Below are 20071 nucleotides of genomic sequence, written 5' to 3' on the forward strand. Positions count from 1 at the left end.
AATCCCGTCGCCAACAACTCCTAGCCTACCTCGGATGTTGCCTACGGCTTCTACGATACCTGCTGTGGATATGCGCTCCTCTCTTGCTGTGTCGTCACCTCAGCCCTGCTCTGTCACCTGTCTGCCTGTTGAAAACCATGCTTCTGCTATGCGTTCCAGCTCAAGACCTCCTGTCCGACATGTTGCTGCGGCTGCCACGCCTTCCGGTCCTCCACTGCTACGAGGTGGTAATCTCAGGCAACTCCTAGCAAAGATCTACGAAAGGTCGCCTGACTCAGTTTACCGTCGCTCTTGTGGCTCACCTCCTGGACCCCGCTCTTCACAGTCTCCCACCTTGGATCTTCATCCCACTGGATCTTCGTCTGACTCGCCTGCCTCTTCTCTCTTTGATGTTTCCTCTGACTCGCCAGTGTGCCACCACACTCGTTCGCGTGCTGCTGTCAAACATACCTGCTCTGGACCGCCTCCTCCTGGATCTCCTTCCACGATGTCTCCTGATTGCACAGTTGTCCCTGCACCTAGCGGCGACATCTTGCCTCCTGTCTGCCCTGTGACGTCTGCCCCAGGTTCCTCATCTTGCGCCAGTGATCCGACTGCCGTGTCCTCCTGTCTGCCGGATGCCAGCACCTCCGTTTCCCCTTCTCCTCCTCCGCCTGCCTTGATCATCTGTGGTGACTGTGGAATGTCCTGTATCAACAAGAAACAGCTGCGCTTCCACTGGTACCGACGTCACAGATCCTCTCCCAGCTCTGACTCTCCTCGTGATTTCCGGCTTCCTGCTTCTGATTCTCCGACTGCCGCCCCCAGAACTTCGCCTCCTCCCAGTTCTCCTGGCCTTGACACCACCTACATCGGCCCTCAGGGTCCTGATTCCACTTGTCGGGTCGACTCTACGCTGCATCTCGTCTTTCCTGTCAACGACGTCTTCTCCTGCACGGAAGTAAACTGCAGCCTTCTATTTAGGTCCAACTCCTGGTCAAGGATGAAGAAGTCTCTCACACGCCACCTTCTCCAGGAGCATCAGCTTCCCATCTCTTCCTGCATGAAATGGTGCAGTCACTGTTGCATGCTCTTGGTGAACAAGGTGTCTTCCCATTCCTGCTTCCGTTCTTCTCCTACTGTCCTCTCGTCTGGTGCTTCGTTCCGGTGGAAATGTTCAGTGTGTCCCTTCTCCTGTCCTTCCAGAAAAGGTCTCTTCAACCACTCTGCCTTCCATCAGCGAGCTGAACGTAATGCTACCTCTGATAATATTGCTCTCCCTCTTCCTGTCCCTCAAAGACCGAGAAGACCACGCCAACAACCTACCCAGGTTTCTCCTGCTGCTGCTTCCACGGTGCCTGCTCCTCCGCCTGCTGTACCCGCCGTTCCTATGAATGATGCTCTTGCCTCGACTGCCGCACCCTCGCCTCCTGTTCCTTCTGCTGCAGTCTCTCCAGAGCGTCCTCACTCATCTCCTACTTCTTCACCTGGTACTCCTGCTTCTCCTGCCAGAAGATCATCTCCTTCTGCTTCTCCAGTCTCTCCTGCACTTTCCTCGCCGGCTCTCTCGCTCTCTGCTCCAGCGGACGACTTTCTCAATTCAAGCTTCCTTGATGATGGATTCTCCGTTCCTTCCGGTAGCCTTCGTGACTCCGCGACTGTTCCCTCCATTGACACCCTGCTTCCGGATGATTCCCCACTGCTGCAGTTCAGCGAGACCCTCCAGCGCCTCTCCTCTGCTCCAGATGACAATAACACCTGGTCCGAATTCGAGACCTGCCTTGATGCCATCATCTCCTCTGCCTCTGATACTGTCAAGCTCCCTCCACCTGTGCCTCCTGAAGAGTCTGGGTTTCGCCGCACACCGGACGCCTCCAATCCCCGTGTCATACAGAGGATCTACCGGATGAATCGTCGGAGAGCCCTCCGACTCATCACCCAACGTGACTCCTCTTTCTGTGCGATTCCTGCGGAAGATCTTGCTGCCCACTTCTCTGAAAAGTACTCTCCACGGGATGCAGACACTTCCATCTTCTGCCAGCATGCTTCTGATCGTCCTCCTGTTGACATGTCGCCGTTCTCCCCTTCTGAAGTGCGTTCCAAGCTGATGGCTTGTGAAAATTCCGCGCCTGGCCCTGATCGGCTTTCTTACAGACACTGGAGAGATGTCGACCCCGAATGCAAGGCACTTTGTGCTATTTTTAACATCTGCTTGAAGCTGCGACGCATTCCGGCCTCTTGGAAGTCCTCTCGCACGTTTCTTATCTTCAAGGATGGGGACCCCTCCGTTATTGACAACTGGCGACCCATCGCCCTTAGCTCGTGCATCTCAAGGCTCTTTGCTGGTTGCATGGCACGTCGTTTCTCCAGCTGGCTTTCTACACACGACGTTCTCAGCCCCTGCCAGAAAGGTTTCCTTGCTCATGATGGTGTCTTTGAACACAATTTCATCCTCCACAGTCAACTCCAATTAGCTCGTCGATCCAGGTCTGAATTGTGCTTAGCATCCTTAGACATTTCTAATGCCTTTGGATCCGTGCCACACTCAGCCATCTATGCTGCTCTCTCTGACTCCGGTGTTGGTGACGACTTCTCTTCCCTCATCAGGTCCTTCTACAGTGGCTCTACCACCTCCTTCTTGTCAAGTGATGGCACGTCCTGTCCTGTCGACATCCACGCTGGGGTTCGCCAAGGCTGCCCACTTAGCGGACTCCTATTCAACCTTGTCATCGACCCCGTCCTTCGCTGTGTTGAATCGATGTCTCCGGTTCCAAAGATTCTGGCCTACGCTGATGACTTCCTCCTGTTGGCGCCTTCTCCTGAAGCACTCCAGCATGACCTCCTCCGGGTCCAAGATGCATGTTCCAGGCTCAATCTCTTGCTGAACCCCAAGAAGTGCCGCTCCTTCCACTTCTCTGCTGTTCGCTCCTCCCGTGTTCTTCCGACTGCCTTCTACATCTCTGAAGTTCCAATTCCTGCACTTAAAGAGGGTGAATTCTTCAAGTTTCTTGGTAAGCCCATTGGCTTCAACCTCCCGCCTGCACGTGCCCAACTCCGCGACTTCTTGTCACTGGCCAAGTGTATTTCTGAATCTAAGCTGGCACCCTGGCAACGGATTGATGCTCTTAAGACCTTCTTCTTCCCGTCGCTCCTGTTTCACATGAGGACGTCTCAGTTCTCCAAAACTGACTGGAAAAAGATCGACGATCTCCTCAAGACTGCCATTAAAAGGACCCTGAACCTCCCCCCAGAAGCCTCCAATAACTATCTCTACGGCCTCTCCGGGAAAGGTTCCTTCGGTTTCCCTCTTGCCGCCGAAGACTCCGACATTGCTGCTGTGGACGGTGCGTTTAAGCTCCTAACATCTAGGGACCCACTCGTTCGCAAGCTTGCTTGGGATGATCTTTGTGGATACATTCGCGCTCGGATCCAGCTGTCTCCATCTCCTTCTATCGTCAGCCAGTTCCTTTCTGCATCGGATGAGGGACCATTCGCCGCCACCAGCAACCCCACCTCTTCACTATGGTCTGCTGCCCGCGCTGCCTCTCGCCGCCTTAACATCTCCTGGAGCTTTGACAACGACGGCTGCTCTTCCATCTCCTGTGGGAATTCTACCATCTTTCCTAGCAACAGGAACTCTATTTTCAAATCCTTTCGTCACCTTAGAAGATCTTGCAGGCTCCAAGATTTGGTGAATCTCCCAAGTCAAGGAAAATCCATGGAATGCGTTTCGGCTGCACGTGCAAGCTCACACTTCTTCCATGAGGGATCGTTCATTCGCTTTGCCGACTGGCGCTTTATCCACCGCGCCCGCCTCAACCTCGTGCCACTGAACGCCTCCAAACCATGGGATCGCACTCGCCGTGCATGTCGTCGCTGCCCCTTTCCAGAGGAGACTCTGCCTCATGTAATCTGTCATTGCATGAAGTATTCGCGGCTCTACCAGAACAGGCACAATTCCATCGTCAAGAGGTTAAAGGATGCTGCTTCTGGTCGCTGGAACGTCCTTTCTGAGAATCTGGCTATTGAAGGATCTTCCCTGAGACCCGATCTTGTCCTTTCCAAAGACGACTCTTGCCTCATTATTGATGTGACCGTCGCCTTTGAGAATCGACTCGCCTCTTTTCAACATGCAAGAACTGAGAAGGAGACCAAATATCGTCCTGTTGCCGACCTTCTAAGAAGAAAGTTTAGAAATGTTCGTACCGAGGCCATTGTTGTTGGTGCTCTAGGATCATGGGATCCGGCAAATGACAGAGTTGTGAGACGTCTCTGCACAAATAAGTATGCAAACTTAATGCGCAAACTTATTGTTAGCGAAACCATCCGGGCATCGAGAGACATTTATATCGAACATTTAACAGGCACACGCCAAAACAATCAAAACAACCAGTGATGTACATAATGCTAAATATTTTATTGTAAATAACGTTAAAGAAATTATATTGTTACGTCTTCATTGTTTTATCTTTTTGTCGAAATTCTTTATATTATTTATTAATAACGAAAATCGCACTGCGTGCGTCATTGTCTGACACGCCATGATCAGATCAATGCTGTGTAAAATGGCATGGAATATTTTAAATAAAGAATCTGTTCTTATCAGCTTAATATCTGATACGACGTCGACATGACGTCAAGATATTAAACTAATTTTTGCAGATAGGCTTGTGGTTAGGAATTTAATCCGCCCTCGCCACGGGTTGGCCTGCTATGGCACTACTTGCAGGATACGGCCCACAATATATCCAAAAAGCAGAAACTTCACTCACCCACTGCATCCTCAGGAAAACGTCCTTTTAAAATGGCCCCTTCAAATTTCAGAAAACCGAAGGTCTGACAACATCATACCTTTGTACGAGTGTGCGGCGACCTGCCTTTTTTTTAACTTGCTATTGCTCGGGCCCCTCGTTCTTTTCCTCGGAATGGGAACATTCTGGAGCCTCGGGTTTAACCCTCGTTCTTTTCAGTGTCAAGTTCTGGTTTCTGTAAATACGAAGTTTTATTCGTATTTACAGAAATCCCATAAAATCCACATTTTTTTCCCCGTACTGTTAACAACTTCCTCATTCTGTCTGACTGATTGAAGGAAGATCGGCCTCGAAATATCACTCAAATTTCATTTGCAGTAACATTTTTGTCTCATTTCATGTAAGTTTGAGAGAATTCCTATTCACATTTGCCAGATCTTTCCCACTACAGCGCGCGTATACACATTGCTTCTTTCAACACACGAGCCTTTTTATTGTAAATAACTCTCAAAAGGGTGTAAAATGTTTGTAGGCACACTGCAGCAACAAAGATTTTTCTGTCTGTTTCCTAATGTTTTGTTTGTCTCTGTATGATTTCTAAACGCCAGCTAAATGTAATGGTCTACAATTATTGTTAAGGATTGTTGTATTTATGTTTTTATTCATTCATTCATTTATTTTGTTGGCACATTAATATTAACAAACGGGAAAATGCCAATAGATGGCTGCACCATGCAGGAAGCAGTTTATTCTGAGTTTTGAGATGGCTTGCCCGCCACTAGTGTGGAAGTGTAGAATACAAAGTAATCATTAATTGTAAATTAAAAAGTACTGTTTTATTGTACATATTACAAATGAATTTGTAAAGTGTTTTTTGTAATTTTTCTGTTTGTTTAATTGTTTTAAGTTCCTAATATTTCACTCTGTGTTTTCAAGTGCAACGTTTGAACTGAAGAGAGAGAGAGAGTATCTCTGAGTTGGAAACCATGTGCTGGACTGTGCATGTCGAGTTTGTGTCAATCAAACTCTGGCATTATGTAATGCAGTTTTGGCTGATAAATTTTACTGTCTCAATATTTGTTTAATCACAAAAAATAATTTCTTCCCAAGCATGGGCATTCGATAACTCCAGGAATATTTATTTATTTATTTTTGGTTTTGCTATTTTTATTGCCTTTGTAATTACATTTGTTTTATATTCACCTGCAGTGAAGAATGAGATTTTTCGGAGGAGGAAGCTACTCCAGAGAAATGAACACTTTCATGAATATTTCATTGTCCTCTTTTCCCATCTGAAAAAAAATTGATAAAATACGAGAATATTATGTTGCATGGTGCATAAGCTTATAAAAGCTGGAAGAAAACACCGGAATTCAGTTGTTTACTTACTGCTGTTATTGACTGTAGCGATTTTGCGTTGAGATCGGATTAACTTTTTCTACTTTGAATTTTGTTCCGGCCAACGTTTCCGTAAAACGTCCAATATAACTACTGTAAGTTATTGCGATATTGTAGAAATATCTGTGAGGATATTTCAGCATTGTGGTTCATTTGCTGTAGTAAGAATAAAATTTGCAATTGAATCTTGAATGAAATGAACTTTTGACGTCCTTGGCTTTTTAAAACTAGCCCCGCCCAAGGAGGAGGGGACTGACGCCTCCAGAATGGGAACATTAGAAAGGACCGCAAAATGATCCACTTGACTAGACAGAAATTGGTCATCCTTGTACACCTCTTTTTTTGTAACACAGGAGGAGGATGAAATAACGACATATCATAAAAAACCCCCAAGCAGCACTCGCTAACCTGAGTCTTCTGCACCCCCTTCTCCCCCCGCCTGGAGTTCGGAGCCCTGGAAGACGCTCACCGCCTCCTGAAGCCAGTTTTGGAGTCCTGGATGCCGGAGCAGGTTCCCATACGGTGCATGGAGTCCCTGGAGACGTTCCTGTTGTAGCTGTTGACCGTGAAGTGCCTGCCGTTCCCGCTGGAGGTCCTGTTGCTGGATCCATTGGAACCGGTTCCCGTGCTGTTCATGGAGTCCCTGGAGCAGCTGTTAACCATGGAGTGCCCGCCGTTCCCGCTGGAGCTATCCCTGGATCCAATGGAGTCGTCCCTCTTGCTCCGGGATCAGCCGCTGATGCTTCCCAAGCCATCCCTGGATCTATTGGAGCCTCTCCTGGTGCGCCTGATGCAGAAGCTGAGGCCCCCGGATTGTCTGAGGCCATTCCTGCCTACCCTGGAGCTTCTGAAGACATCCCTGTGACGGCCGGAGCCTTCCCGGTTGCATCTGTCCCTGGATTGATCCAATCCGTTCCGGCTACTTCCCAAGTCGCCGCTGCAGACCATGGATCCTCCGATGGAAACTCTTGTGTCGTCGCTGGATCTGCCGGAGCTATTCCTGCCCTTGGAGCGAGTGCCTCTCCCGAAATTGCCACTGGAGGTTCCAGAGCTGTTCCTGCATCTTCTAGTGCCACTGCTCATCCTGGAGTCGCCGCTGTGGTCCCTAGTGCCACGCCTTGCCTGCCCGGAGCCGGCTCGTCTGCCAGGAGTGTGCCCACCTACTACTACGGGAGTATCGCCACTAGTGAAGCCACGCCCACCGGGTCGTCCTCCTTGCCCAGACACGTGCCAGCTTTCGTTACACCCTCTGGACCGCCCCTTTCCAAAGGTGGACACTTACGCCAACTGTTGGATAGAATTCAAGCCAAGACTTCTGGCTGCACACCGCTCCTACCTGTGGTCACTTGTCAACCTAGTGAACGAAGGACACTAGAGGGTTCATCACTCGCCGAGTCTGCTCACACGTCCTCCTCTGCCAAGGACACGCCCACCACACCCCAGTCTACATTCGCATGCTACGTCTGCGGATTGGAGTGTACGAGCAGAAGGGGCCTCAGAAGGCATACAAGGACGCACGTGCAGGAGAAAGACAGTCAGCTCCACCCACCTCCTGACAGAAGGGTAGCTGCGAGCATTCCTGGGTCATTGATCTCGCCCATATGTCATCATACACGGGCTCGGACTACGGCTGGTCATGCCTGCTCATCGAACACACTCACGATCTCACCCCCACGCACTTACGCTGAAGCTCTTTCTTCGCCATCCATGAGAGAGAGTTCTGCTCATCCTGCTTCAACCGGTCCTCTCTGCGCAGTGATCACCTCCACCGCGGGGACGGAGTCTCTGACGTCCAACGTACCTGCTAAATCCAAGGTGTTTCCTGCGGAGAACACAAGGAACTTGCTGCCACCTTCGGAGACGTCAATCCCGTCGACACCATACTCCACCCTCCCGGCCAGGAATTCTACTCCCACCGTCATACCTGGACCAAAGACTAATGCTTCCACACCTCAACTGGCGTCTGCCGTCACCTGCCCGGATTGTGGTCGCTCCTGCCTGAATAAGAAACAGCTGCGGTCCCATTGTCACCTCCGTCACAGACAGGTTCCGCCTCCTACCTCTCCTGGAGACGATGACTTTACCTCCTCAACTCCTGAGACACTGACTGACGCCGCTTCTTCACCGCCCGCTGCTCCTGCACCAGGCCCCGTCCACACGGACTGCACTGCCTCTGGCTCAACAGACGCTGCTCCTCAACCTGCTTTAACTGCCACTGTCCCGGTGACCACTTCGCCTAGTAAAGACCTACCTGGTGAATCCGATGTCGCACCTCAAGTACCCTGCCAGACACGCTTGGATACTACCTCCAGCGCTGGAGACACGACTGATGCGGACGTCCTCATCCTATGCCTCACTCCCTCAGAAAGGACTGATCTGCTCTCTACTGAATTGCCCGCACCAGACAGCAATGTAATACGCTCACATGCTGCTACGACTTCTACTGAGCAAATTGCACCTGGCCCACGTCCTAGCAGGCCATTGCAGAACCTGTCAGTGAGGGAGCCTTTGCCTATGCCCACTCATGTGGAGAATCATGAGTCCTGCCCAGAGACATCCTGCCGACGTGACTCTATTGTCCATCTACTCTTCCCGATGCAAGACACACTCCACTGCACCGAAAGGGACTGCCATAGGACATTCCATTCGAAACGCTGGACCCAACTCCGCCACTCGCTCTGCAGACACCTCTTGTACACACATGGCATAGATGTTGCTAGCACTCGGAACTGGTGTGCACACTGCCTATTGCCCATCGCCGTTAAGGTCTCGACCCATCAATGCTTTAGAGACCGGCCCGTAGTCGTCGAATCGGGCATTCAACATCGTTGGAGATGTACCCAGTGCGACTTCTCATGCCAAACACGGGGTGGATTCCTTAACCACCAAGCACGCCACCGACGTGAACGGCAGCGCTTACTCCAGCCACCTCTAGTGACGCCTCTCCTTCCCTCCACCTCGGCAAGACGACAGGCACGGACTGCACGATTCCGTACATCTCGCCAAGATGATGCTAGAACTGATGGACCTTCCACTGCCTACCAATCGACAAGTGCAACAGACCCTAATACCTTGCCCTATCAAGAGGATGCCGCACCTCCAGGAACAGACATGAGGACTACCCCACAGGTTGATGCGCCTTTGACTGACAATCTGGGAACCAACCCTTCCTTTGAAGAACACTCCCCGGAGCCGTCCTTCCCGGATTCGCCTTCACCTACCGGTCCTACAGTTACACCCGACTCACCGGTTCCAGAAGCCGTATCGGATGATGCCGAGAGATCTCCACTGGGTGGTGTAGAAATACAAGTCACGTCCCCCCTTGAACACTTCGTAGAACGACTGGAAGAGTTTTCCGACCCGATGACCACTGAGCAGTGGGATGCCTTTTCCACGTTACTTGACGAGATCTTGATGGCCGCCGCGAGTGCAGTTCGTCTTCCTCCCGCTAGCGAGGATGTAACTGGAAACAACAACAATTCCGCCAAGATACGTGATGACCCAAAGTTGCTCCAGAAACTCTACCGTCGTAACCGACGCAGAGCGGTCCGACTGATTTGCGGGGATGATTCACAGAGATGCCCAATTGGAAGACAGGATATACAAGATCACATTGCTGCTGCCCTATGCAACAACCGAGTTGACACCTCAGTGTACACCTCACCATCCCCTCTCCCCAGAGAACTTGACCTCTCTCCATTTTCTCCTGCAGAGATCGCAAGGAAACTCTATTCAGCTGAAAACTCGGCACCCGGACACGATCGACTCTCATACAACCATTGGAAGGCCGTTGATCCGGACTGTACAGTACTCTCAGCCATCTTCAACATCTGCTTGAAAGCTAGGAAAGTCCCTGCAGCTTGGAAAGACTCTCGTACTATCCTGTTACCCAAAGGGGGTGACCCGCATAACATCAAAAACTGGCGTCCTATCTCGCTGAGTGTTACGATTGCCAAGCTGTTCTGTGGTTGCCTGGCACGACGGTTCATTTCTTGGCTCATCGACAACTGCATCCTCTCCCCGTCACAGAAGGGATTTCTACCCTTCGACGGGGTGTTTGAAAATAACTTCGTTGTTCAGCAGAGAATCCAGCTAGCACGGACCAGCCAATCTGACATCTGCCTGGCGTCATTGGACCTATCCAATTCCTTCGGATCCGTGCCCCACGATGCAATTTTTGCTGCGCTTCGAGCCTCTGGAGTTGGGAATCATTTCACCGAGCTGATACAGGAGCTGTACACGGATGCGTCCACACGCGTCTTCACAGAGGAAGGCCCCACGGATCCAATTCCAATTGACATCGGAGTACGTCAGGGTTGCCCCCTAAGTGGGCTGTTGTTCAACTTGACCATCAACCCGATACTTGTCGCAGTCCAAGGGCAAAGTCCTCTACACCGCATACTGGCATATGCCGACGACCTACTGCTACTCGCGCCCTCCCCTGCGGAGCTGCAAACTCAACTCAATCTGACGCACAACCTGGTTGGAAAGCTTGGCCTCTACATCAACCCCAGAAAATGCTTCTCCCTACATATCTCCGGAGCTCGCCCAACGGGTGTCCGCCACTCTCAGTTCTCGATCGACGGCACTGCCATCAGGTGTCTTCGTGAGGGTGAAGGTGAGGAATTTTTGGGGAAACCAATTGGATTCAACCAACCACCGGACATCGAGGCACTCAATACTTACCTACAGAAATGCGAGATGATCCTGAATTCGCCACTTGCTCCCTGGCAGCGCATTGACGCGCTCAAATCCTTTGTGTTTCCATCAATGGATTTTGATATGAGGACGGCCCGGTTGAAGAAAACCGACTGGGCAAAGATTGACTCACATGTGCGCCCGCTACTAAAGAGGACTCTCAACCTACCTCCCGAGGCGGCAAATGAATATCTTTACGGCGCGAAGGAATCTGCATGCTTTGGTATCCCGCTGGCTGCCGAAAGCTCAGATATAGCAAGGATTGACAGCGCTTTCAAGTTGCTCACTTCATTGGACCCTGGGATACAACAGCTCGCTTGGGAGGACCTTACGCGACTTGTAAGTGGACGACTGAAAAGGGTTCCTTCCTTCTCTGAGATTGCAGCTTTCCTTTCGGGATGTGACGAAGACTTTCCCAGGAGCACCTCCAACCCAATTTCATCAGTTTGGTCCGCGGCCAGAAGCGCAGCCCGTCGCCTAAAAGTCACGTGGACAATTTCTGACGACCACACTGTGGAGATCTCTCATGACGGTACCACCATAACAGCCGGCAAGCGACGCCTTGTATTCCGCACCCTGCGGAATGCCATCAAGAAATCCCGCGCAGAGAAACTCATCACTTATCCCAACCAGGGCAAGGCGATGGAATGCGCAGCGGCTGCCAAAGCAAGCTCTCACTTTTTCCGGAACGGGGCATTTACACGATTCGCCGACTGGCGATTTATACATCGTGCAAGGCTAAACCTCGTCCCCTTGAACGGTGTTCGTCGCAATGTGAATGGCTCCCGTGGCTGCAGAAGATGCAACTTTGAGCTCGAGACCCTCCCGCATGTCCTCTGCCACTGCATGAGATACAGCCGTCTCTACCAAGCGAGGCACAATGCAGTGGTAGAGAGGATTAAAAAGGCAGCCAGTGGAAGGTGGCAGCTCCTCTCCGAGAACCGGCCAGTCAGAGGACTCCCGCTACGCCCGGACATCATCCTAACAAGAGACAACGCATGCCTCATCCTAGACATAACAGTTGCTTTTGACAACCGTCGGTCTGCATTTGATGCTGCTCGCCGAGAGAAGATGAACAAGTACCGTCCGCTAATCGAAGCACTGAAATCTACATACAACGATGTGCGAGTAGAAGCAATTGTAATCGGAGCACTAGGATCATGGGATCCAAACAACGATAAAGTTCTCAGCAGGATCTGCAGCAGGAAGTACGCATCACTTATGCGAAAGCTCATCGTAAGTGAAACAATAAGTAAATCAAGGGATATCTATGTGGAGCATCTCACGGACGTCAGACAGGAGAACTGGTAAATTTAACATGGACTCACTGAACTATCCGATTAAGTGTTCACAAAGTACAAACCCCCGAAATATGTAAGTAGAAAGAAAAACCTAGTATGTTGTACATAAGTGCTTGGTTCTGAAAATAGTTGTTGTACATATCTGCTTCGCTCTGTAAATAATTGTAAATAGAAAATTAATGTATAATAGAATTGTAAAATGATATTTCTGCCACGCAAATATCATTCTTCTGTAAAGTGGCCAAAAATATTGTTCAATAAAAAACATCTGTTCTTATCAGCTTAATATCTGATACGACGTCGACATGACGTCAAGATATTAAACTAATTTTTGCAGATAGGCTTGTGGTTAGGAATTTATTCCGCCCTCGCCACGGGTTGGCCTGCTATGGCACTACTTGCAGGATACGGCCCACAATATATCCAAAAAGCAGAAACTTCACTCACCCACTGCATCCTCAGGAAAACGTCCTTTTAAAATGGCCCCTTCAAATTTCAGAAAACCGAAGGTCTGACAACATCATACCTTTGTACGAGTGTGCGGCGACCTGCCTTTTTTTTAACTCGGGCCCCTCGTTCTTTTCCTCGGAATGGGAACATTCTGGAGCCTCGGGTTTAACCCTCGTTCTTTTCAGTGTCAAGTTCTGGTTTCTGTAAATACGAAGTTTTATTCGTATTTACAGAAATCCCATAAAATCCACATTTCTTTCCCCGTACTGTTAACAACTTACTCATTCTGTCTGACTGATTGAAGGAAGATCGGCCTCGAAATATCACTCAAATTTCATTTGCAGTAACATTTTTGTCTCATTTCATGTAAGTTTGAGAGAATTCCTATTCACATTTGCCAGATCTTTCCCACTACAGCGCGCGTATACACATTGCTTCTTTCAACACACGAGCCTTTTTATTGTAAATAACTCTCAAAAGGGTGTAAAATGTTTGTAGGCACACTGCAGCAACAAAGATTTTTCTGTCTGTTTCCTAATGTTTTGTTTGTCTCTGTATGATTTCTAAACGCCAGCTAATTGTAATGGTCTACAATTATTGTTAAGGATTGTTGTATTTATGTTTTTATTCATTCATTCATTTATTTTGTTGGCACATTAATATTAACAAACGGGAAAATGCCAATAGATGGCTGCACTATGCAGGAAGCAGTTTATTCTGAGTTTTGAGATGGATTGCCCGCCACTAGTGTGGAAGTGTAGAATACAAAGTAATCATTAATTGTAAATTAAAAAGTACTGTTTTATTGCACATATTACAAATGAATTTGTAAAGTGTTTTTTGTAATTTTTCTGTTTGTTTAATTGTTTTAAGTTCCTAATATTTCACTCTGTGTTTTCAAGTGCAACGTTTGAACTGAAGAGAGAGAGAGAGTATCTCTGAGTTGGAAACCATGTGCTGGACTGTGCATGTCGAGTTTGTGTCAATCAAACTCTGGCATTATGTAATGCAGTTTTGGCTGATAAATTTTACTGTCTCAATATTTGTTCAATCACAAAAAATAATTTCTTCCCAAGCATGGGCATTCGATAACTCCAGGAATATTTATTTATTTATTTTTGGTTTTGCTATTTTTATTGCCTTTGTAATTACATTTGTTTTATATTCACCTGCAGTGAAGAATGAGATTTTTCGGAGGAGGAAGCTACTCCAGAGAAATGAACACTTTCATGAATATTTCATTGTCCTCTTTTCCCATCTGAAAAAAAATTGAGAAAATACGAGAATATTATGTTGCATGGTGCATAAGCTTATAAAAGCTGGAGGAAAACACCGGAATTCAGTTGTTTACTTACTGCTGTTATTGACTGTAGCGATTTCGCGTTGAGATCGGATTAACTTTTTCTACTTTGAATTTTGTTCCGGCCAACGTTTCCGTAAAACGTCCAATATAACTACTGTAAGTTATTGCGATATTGTAGAAATATCTGTGAGGATATTTCAGCATTGTGGTTCATTTGCTGTAGTAAGAATAAAATTTGCAATTGAATCTTGATTGAAATGAACTTTTGACGTCCTTGGCTTTTTAAAACTAGCCCCGCCCAAGGAGGAGGGGACTGACGCCTCCAGAATGGGAACATTAGAAAGGACCGCAAAATGATCCACTTGACTAGACAGAAATTGGTCATCCTTGTACACCTCTTTTTTTGTAACACAGGAGGAGGATGAAATAACGACATATCATAAAAACCCCCCAAGCAGCACTCGCTAACCTGAGTCTTCTGCACCCCCTTCTCCCCCTGCACGAATGCTCAGGACTTTTGAAATATGAAAAATTGAAAGTGAATTCATCACGCCAGAGAATTCTGCATCGCTTCTCGGCCTTTTGGCTAAGATCAAAGTGTAGTAAATCGGTCGAGTTACCGATACTTTTTCATCTTTTTTGGTCACTTCTTACTGTTTTTACAGGTAGACTGGTGGTTAAAGATGTTTCCTGTTTCTAGGCCTCGCCCACCGCCGAGGCCCCGCCCACCGCCTGGAGTTCGGAGCCCTGGAAGACGCTCACCGCCTCCTGAAGCCAGTTTTGGAGTCCTGGATGCCGGAGCAGGTTCCCATACGGTGCATGGAGTCCCTGGAGACGGTCCTGTTGTAGCTGTTGACCGTGGAGTGCCTGCCGTTCCCGCTGGAGGTCCTGTTGCTGGATCCATTGGAACCTGTTCCCGTGCTGTTCATGGAGTCCCTGGAGCAGCTGTTGACCATGGAGTGCCCGCCGTTCCCGCTGGAGCTATCCCTGGATCCAATGGAGTCGTCCCTCTTGCTCCGGGATCAGCCGCTGATGCTTCCCAAGCCATCCCTGGATCTATTGGAGCCTCTCCTGGTGCGCCTGATGCAGAAGCTGAGGCCCCCGGATTGTCTGAGGCCATTCCTGCCTACCCTGGAGCTTCTGAAGACATCCCTGTGACGGCCGGAGCCTTCCCGGTTGCATCTGTCCCTGGATTGATCCAATCCGTTCCGGCTACTTCCCAAGTCGCCGCTGCAGACCATGGATCCTCCGATGGAAACTCTTGTGTCGTCGCTGGATCTGCCGGAGCTATTCCTGCCCTTGGAGCGAGTGCCTCTCCCGAAATTGCCACTGGAGGTTCCAGAGCTGTTCCTGCATCTTCTAGTGCCACTGCTCATCCTGGAGTCGCCGCTGTGGTCCCTAGTGCCACGCCTTGCCTGCCCGGAGCCGGCTCGTCTGCCAGGAGTGTGCCCACCTACTACTACGGGAGTATCGCCACTAGTGAAGCCACGCCCACCGGGTCGTCCTCCTTGCCCAGACACGTGCCAGCTTTCGTTACACCCTCTGGACCGCCCCTTTCCAAAGGTGGACAGTTACGCCAACTGTTGGATAGAATTCAAGCCAAGACTTCTGGCTGCACACCGCTCCTACCTGTGGTCACTTGTCAACCTAGTGAACGAAGGACACCAGAGGGTTCATCACTCGCCAAGTCTGCTCACACGTCCTCCTCTGCCAAGGACACGCCCACCACACCCCAGTCTACATTCGCATGCTACGTCTGCGGATTGGAGTGTACGAGCAGAAGGGGCCTCAGAAGGCATACAAGGACGCACGTGCAGGAGAAAGACAGTCAGCTCCACCCACCTCCTGACAGAAGGGTAGCTGCGAGCATTCCTGGGTCATTGATCTCGCCCGTATGTCATCATACACGGGCTCGGACGGCGGCTGGTCATGCCTGCTCATCGAACACACTCACGATCTCACCCCCACGCACTTACGCTGAAGCTCTTTCTTCGCCATCCATGAGAGAGAGTTCTGCTCATCCTGCTTCAACCGGTCCTCTCTGCGCAGTGATCACCTCCACCGCGGGGACGGAGTCTCTGACGTCCAACGTACCTGCTAAATCCAAGGTGTTTCCTGCGGAGAACACAAGGAACTTGCTGCCACCTTCGGAGACGTCAATCCCGTCGACACCATACTTCACCCTCCCGGCCAGGAATTCTACTCCCACCGTCATACCTGGACCAAAGACTAATGCTTCCACACCTCAACTGGCGTCTGCCGTCACCTGCCCGGATTGTGGTCGCTCCTGCCTGAATAAGAAACAGCTGCGGTCCCATCGTCACCTCCGTCACAGACAGGCTCCGCCTCCCACCTCTCCTGGAGACGATGACTTTACCTCCTCAACTCCTGAGACACTGACTGACGCCGCTTCTTCACCGCCCGCTGCTCCTGCACCAGGCCCCGTCCACACGGACTGCACTGCCTCTGGCTCAACAGACGCTGCTCCTCAACCTGCTTTAACTGCCACTGTCCCGGTGACCACTTCGCCTAGTAAAGACCTACCTGGTGAATCCGATGTCGCACCTCAAGTACCCTGCCAGACACGCTTGGATACTACCTCCAGCGCTGGAGACACGACTGATGCGGACGTCCTCATCCTATGCCTCACTCCCTCAGAAAGGACTGATCTGCTCTCTACTGAATTGCCCGCACCAGACAGCAATGTAATACGCTCACATGCTGCTACGACTTCTACTGAGCAAATTGCACCTGGCCCACGTCCTAGCAGGCCATTGCAGAACCTGTCAGTGAGGGAGCCTTTGCCTATGCCCACTCATGTGGAGAATCATGAGTCCTGCCCAGAGACATCCTGCCGACGTGACTCTATTGTCCATCTACTCTTCCCGATGCAAGACACACTCCACTGCACCGAAAGGGACTGCCATAGGACATTCCATTCGAAACGCTGGACCCAACTCCGCCACTCGCTCTGCAGACACCTCTTGTACACACATGGCATAGATGTTGCTAGCACTCGGAACTGGTGTGCACACTGCCTATTGCCCATCGCCGTTAAGGTCTCGACCCATCAATGCTTTAGAGACCGGCCCGTAGTCGTCGAATCGGGCATTCAACATCGTTGGAGATGTACCCAGTGCGACTTCTCATGCCAAACACGGGGTGGATTCCTTAACCACCAAGCACGCCACCGACGTGAACGGCAGCGCTTACTCCAGCCACCTCTAGTGACGCCTCTCCTTCCCTCCACCTCGGCAAGACGACAGGCACGGACTGCACGATTCCGTACATCTCGCCAAGATGATGCTAGAACTGATGGACCTTCCACTGCCTACCAATCGACAAGTGCGACAGACCCTAATACCTTGCCCTATCAAGAGGATGCCGCACCTCCAGGAACAGACATGAGGACTACCCCACAGGTTGATGCGCCTTTGACTGACAATCTGGGAACCAACCCTTCGTTTGAAGAACACTCCCCGGAGCCGTCCTTCCCGGATTCGCCTTCACCTACCGGTCCTACAGTTACACCCGACTCACCGGTTCCAGAAGCCGTATCGGATGATGCCGAGAGATCTCCACTGGGTGGTGTAGAAATACAAGTCACGTCCCCCCTTGAATACTTCGTAGAACGACTGGAAGAGTTTTCCGACCCGATGACCACTGAGCAGTGGGATGCCTTTTCCACGTTACTTGACGAGATCTTGATGGCCGCCGCGAGTGCAGTTCGTCTTCCTCCCGCTAGCGAGGATGTAACTGGAAACAACAACAATTCCTCCAAGATACGTGATGACCCAAAGTTGCTCCAGAAACTCTACCGTCGTAACCGACGCAGAGCGGTCCGACTGATTTGCGGGGATGATTCACAGAGATGCCCAATTGGAAGACAGGATATACAAGTTCACTTTGCTGCTGCCCTATGCAACAACCGAGTTGACACCTCAGTGTACACCTCACCATCCCCTCTCCCCAGAGAACTTGACCTCTCTCCATTTTCTCCTGCAGAGATCGCAAGGAAACTCTATTCAGCTGAAAACTCGGCACCCGGACACGATCGAATCTCATACAACCATTGGTAGGCCGTTGATCCGGACTGTACAGTACTCGCAGCCATCTTCAACATCTGCTTGAAAGCTAGGAAAGTCCCTGCAGCTTGGAAAGACTCTCGTACTATCCTGTTACCCAAAGGGGGTGACCCGCATAACATCAAAAACTGGCGTCCTATCTCGCTGAGTGTTACGATTGCCAAGCTGTTCTGTGGTTGCCTGGCACGACGGTTCACTTCTTGGCTCATCGACAACTGCATCCTCTCTCCGTCACAGAAGGGATTTCTACCCTTCGACGGGGTGTTTGAAAATAACTTCGTTGTTCAGCGGAGAATCCAGCTAGCACGGACCAGCCAATCTGACACCTGCCTGGCGTCATTGGACCTATCCAATGCCTTCGGATCCGTGCCCCACGATGCAATTTTTGCTGCGCTTCGAGCCTCTGGAGTTGGGAATCATTTCACCGAGCTGATACAGGAGCTGTACACGGATGCGTCCACACGCGTCTTCACAGAGGAAGGCCCCACGGATCCAATTCCAATTGACATCGGAGTACGTCAGGGTTGCCCCCTAAGTGGGCTGTTGTTCAACTTGACCATCAACCCGATACTTGTCGCAGTCCAAGGGCAAAGTCCTCTACACCGCATACTGGCGTATGCCGACGACCTATTGCTACTCGCGCCCTCCCCTGCGGAGCTGCAAACTCAACTCAATCTGACGCACAACCTGGTTGGAAAGCTTGGCCTCTACATCAACCCCAGAAAATGCTTCTCCCTACATATCTCCGGAGCTCGCCCAACGGGTGTCCGCCACTCTCAGTTCTCGATCGACGGCACTGCCATCAGGTGTCTTCGTGAGGGTGAAGGTGAGGAATTTTTGGGGAAACCAATTGGATTCAACCAACCACCGGACATCGAGGCACTCAATACTTACCTACAGAAATGCGAGATGATCCTGAATTCGCCACTTGCTCCCTGGCAGCGCATTGACGCGCTCAAATCCTTTGTGTTTCCATCAATGGATTTTGATATGAGGACGGCCCGGTTGAAGAAAACCGACTGGGCAAAGATTGACTCACATGTGCGCCCGCTACTAAAGAGGACTCTCAACCTACCTCCCGAGGCGGCAAATGAATATCTTTACGGCGCGAAGGAATCTGCATGCTTTGGTATCCCGCTGGCTGCCGAAAGCTCAGATATAGCAAGGATTGACAGCGCTTTCAAGTTGCTCACTTCATTGGACCCTGGGATACAACAGCTCGCTTGGGAGGACCTTACGCGACTTGTAAGTGGACGACTGAAAAGGGTTCCTTCCTTCTCTGAGATTGCAGCTTTCCTTTCGGGATGTGACGAAGACTTTCCCAGGAGCACCTCCAACCCAATTTCATCAGTTTGGTCCGCGGCCAGAAGCGCAGCCCGTCGCCTAAAAGTCACGTGGACAATTTCTGACGACCACACTGTGGAGATCTCTCATGACGGTACCACCATAACAGCCGGCAAGCGACGCCTTGTATTCCGCACCCTGCGGAATGCCATCAAGAAATCCCGCGCAGAGAAACTCATCACTTATCCCAACCAGGGCAAGGCGATGGAATGCGCAGCGGCTGCCAAAGCAAGCTCTCATTTTTTCCGGAACGGGGCATTTACACGATTCGCCGACTGGCGATTTATACATCGTGCAAGGCTAAACCTCGTCCCCCTGAACGGTGTTCGTCGCAATGTGAATGGCTCCCGTGGCTGCAGAAGATGCAACTTTGAGCTCGAGACCCTCCCGCATGTCCTCTGCCACTGCATGAGATACAGCCGTCTCTACCAAGCGAGGCACAATGCAGTGGTAGAGAGGATTAAAAAGGCAGCCAGTGGAAGGTGGCAGCTCCTCTCCGAGAACCGGCCAGTCAGAGGACTCCCGCTACGCCCGGACATCATCCTAACAAGAGACAACGCATGCCTCATCCTAGACATAACAGTTGCTTTTGACAACCGTCGGTCTTCATTTGATGCTGCTCGCCGAGAGAAGATGAACAAGTACCGTCCGCTAATCGAAGCACTGAAATCTACATACAACGATGTGCGCGTAGAAGCAATTGTAATCGGAGCACTAGGATCATGGGATCCAAACAACGATAAAGTTCTCAGCAGGATCTGC

At 50.3% G+C, this 20071-nt stretch overlaps 3 pseudogenes; all 3 read left to right on the forward strand.

The window, feature by feature from the left end:
* Positions 1–4544: 4544 nt before the first annotated feature.
* On the forward strand, positions 4545–4725 carry LOC146994783 (U2 spliceosomal RNA; annotated as a pseudogene).
* Positions 4726–12374: 7649 nt separating this feature from the next.
* Positions 12375–12548, forward strand: LOC146994784 (U2 spliceosomal RNA; annotated as a pseudogene).
* Positions 12549–14446: 1898 nt separating this feature from the next.
* LOC146994785 (U2 spliceosomal RNA) lies at positions 14447–14596 on the forward strand (annotated as a pseudogene).
* Positions 14597–20071: the final 5475 nt, after the last annotated feature.

This window comes from Stegodyphus dumicola, chromosome 11 (assembly GCF_044657685.1).
Source record: "Stegodyphus dumicola isolate Sdum_Otavi_A_Nest chromosome 11, ASM4465768v1".
Taxonomy (NCBI): domain Eukaryota; kingdom Metazoa; phylum Arthropoda; class Arachnida; order Araneae; family Eresidae; genus Stegodyphus; species Stegodyphus dumicola.